Below are 3,096 nucleotides of genomic sequence, written 5' to 3'. Positions count from 1 at the left end.
TCATCAACAGCTTGTCTTTACTGAAACCCGGTACAGACGGACCAGGAAAATGGAAGCCCATCAATAAACACCACGGCGGTGGCCGCCAGCGTTACCGCACTGCACCCGCCGCTCCCCTCACGGAGGGTCGGCACCTCCATCCCGGCTCCGCCACAAGGCTCAGCGGCTCCGGCCGCGGGCAGCGGGGACTTCCCGGCCCCTCCGCGGGCGGAACCGTGGGCAGTCCGAGCGCGGGCCCGGGACAGGAGACACCGCCCGTCCCACCGCCTCCTCCCCGGTTCCTGGAGCGTGGTTCCCCCTCATTGGCCGAGGGCGCTCCCGCCCCATCCCGCCCCATCCCGCTCCAGGGTGCCGGGCTGCTCTCCCTCACGGCCACCCTCACAGACACTACGGCCGCCCATCTCCAGCCCTTCCAGTCCTCTCGCCGCGCGGCCGCGGGACTGATTTTATACCCCTCCGCCCCCTTTCCAACCACTCCCGTCTCTCATCTCCATATCTGCTCGTCTGCACCTGTATTTCCTCTTCTCCCTAAATGCCACCTCGATGCCTCCACGAGGTAAAGCGGCTGCTCTCTCAACCCCTGTCTCGCCTCACCCCTCCAGGCGCTCCCGGCCGATCCCCGCTCCTTCTTCCCGGCCTTTCCCTCGCGCTTTCGCGCTAACAAAGTGCTTTTTCAGCTATCGTGAACCACCTGTGCAGGCGACAGTAGCAGTAGCAAACGATGAGGGCTTGGTTTGAGCCTCGTCGTGCTTTATCCAGGTTTTTAGTTTTGTGTGCCTTGCGTACGGTTTCCATCATTTTAACTAACGCAGAAGTGTGTTGAAGTGCAGGCGGGCGGTATCTGTGCATGTTTACTTTTGCTTCTCTTGCTGAGTCTACTACCATCCTCTTTGTTATTGTCTTTGATATCAACGTCCTTTGTAGCCCAGCGTTCCTGGGAGATTTTTTTTTCTGTCCTGCTTGCTTTGTGGTTTGCTCAGCTGTACGGATTTGAGATGTGGTTTCCTCTCTTCACACACATCAAGGGACTTTATAAATCACCAGTGTTAAGAAGTGCTGGGTTTTTTAGGAAGGCAGTTGTATTTTTTCATAGATGACTGCATTCAAGTCTCAGGGTGCTTTGGGATCTTATTAAATACCATACTGAAACAAAGTGCGTAAAGCCCCTGGGCTCACCTGCGTGGCTTGCTGCTGGCAGCTGGATTTCTTCCTCCTCGTCAGGCTCCTGAAGGTAATTTGGCAGATGCTTATAGGCTGCCACCACTGAAGTGTGATCAGGAGAGCAGAAAACAGGCACACAGAGGCATAAGGAAAGGAATTAGTAGTCTGGTACTTGATGGGTGAAGTACAATCACTGTTATGTCGCTTTAGCACACTGCAGTCAAATATATACTGTTAGTGTAATGTACAGTGTTATCACTATGTAAGTTTTCTCTATTTTTATTAAATTCTGAAAACTATTTCCTGCGTTTTCCCTCATAAAATCCCATGGAGACATCTGTAGTTACAAATATGACTATAATGGTGCAAAGCTGCAAGCAGTTCTGTCCCGTGCCACTTGTCTCTAAGAGCCATCTCCATGTGGTGTTGAGCACTAGTGCCAAGCCCATGTTTGTCTGTGAGCAGACTGGATTGCTTTAGCTCATAGCCTGTGAGAACATCTGTTGAGCATCTCTGCTGCACAGCTAATAATCAGATCTATCAGCTTCTCCTTCCAGGACTCAGTGCTGAAGCCTGTTGAGGGAAAACAGGGCTTAGCTAGCAAAATCCCTGGCTGCTGAATTACAGCCTGGGCCACTGGCATGTCAGTATAAGAGCTTTATGTGCTGTGGCTAAAGCTGCCTGCTCTTTCTGAGATGAGGGAACAAATGTACAGAGAAACATATTTTTAGCCTGGTTATTTATCTCTTGTAGTATCATCATCCTACCACCTTTTTCCTTGCTGTCTGATCCAATTATTATAGATGCTAAAATGATGGAAACAGACTGATCAGAATTCATGAGAACATTGGCAGGTTGCTATATCTTTCCTTCCTTGAAACCCACTATCCGCCTATCCCTAAAAAGAAAAAAATACTCTTTGAATCTGTTCCTGTTGCTTTCTGATTTTCAGGTTTCTTTTATTCTCAAATGCTGTAGATATCCAAACAATTGTTTAATTCAAATTGTGTATACTTTGGCATGCTACTTGAAACTCTTTTTTTAGGGATCTACATTTTCCTCTAAACCATTAAAAAGAGAAAATCTGAATTAATGCTGTGGAATTCATCACTATCTATTTATGGGGGGTGGGTTCTATTTGCTTGCCTCATTATAAAAAATACTGGAGTTTTCGGTCTCCTTTCTGATCTGTGAATAAAAATGTTCAGTATAATTTTTTTTTCTTTTCATTAAATCTTACATGGAGCAACTTTTGTTGAACCATTTTGATGTCACCTAAAATGTTAGTACTTCCCAGAAGATATTGGAGAGCTCCCTTTTTGACTGTAAGATGTCTATGATCAGCTACTTGTGGGCAGGGTGGCACTAGCATAATGGAACCCCATGATAATCGACTGTTTTGGCAGGAGCACAGTTGGAAAGACTGCAGGGGACTCGCATAGAGAATGAGACTGGCTGGAATTGTAAGGAAAAATCTGGAGACAGACTAATGTTGTTACTAAGGGGTAAGGCTTGTAGTGAGGCAGTGCCTTTTTATTAACTCCATCAGCGTGGAACAGGGAATTTGGGCATACGTAAGCCCTCTTACTTTTTTTCACTTCAGGTCTGAAGACTGGCTTGTGAGCTTAAAATCTTCCCTTACCCAGTATTATAGCCCACTGTCCTAAATCCTTGTCCTTTGTAGTTAACCCAAGATATCGCCTCTCTTCAAACACTGCCTGCTTCTATATCCATAGTGCTCGAAACAGTATTATCCCCTGCAGGCCCCGTTATCGTGCTTTTTTCAGTTAGCTTCGGAAGGTACTTGCACATCGCTTTAACGATCACTCAGTGCCTCGCAGCTTCCCAAATTCTCCGGAGCGGGGCCGTATTTCCCGCGGGATGCGATCTCTTTGCGGCTCCGGAGTGCTCCGCTCTCCGGCCGGGGCCCGGCCG

At 48.1% G+C, this 3,096-nt stretch overlaps 1 protein-coding gene across 1 annotated transcript in view; it reads left to right on the top strand.

Moving 5' to 3' along the window:
• The first annotated feature begins 453 nt into the window (after window positions 1-453).
• The window catches only part of ERGIC2 (ERGIC and golgi 2), a 24,110-nt gene continuing 21,467 nt past the window's right edge, over window positions 454-3,096 (top strand). The window contains exon 1 of the mRNA XM_008921387.3: window positions 454-556. The gene's annotated coding sequence lies outside the window, so the exon portion shown is untranslated. The remainder of the gene's footprint in view (window positions 557-3,096) is intronic.

The sequence above is a fragment of the Manacus vitellinus genome, unplaced genomic scaffold (genome assembly GCF_001715985.3).
Source record: "Manacus vitellinus isolate BGI_N305 unplaced genomic scaffold, ASM171598v3 scaffold_13_pilon, whole genome shotgun sequence".
NCBI classification, from domain to species: domain Eukaryota; kingdom Metazoa; phylum Chordata; class Aves; order Passeriformes; family Pipridae; genus Manacus; species Manacus vitellinus.
The sequence above is the reverse complement of the archived record's forward strand: the minus strand, read 5'-3'. Positions and strand labels throughout refer to the sequence as shown.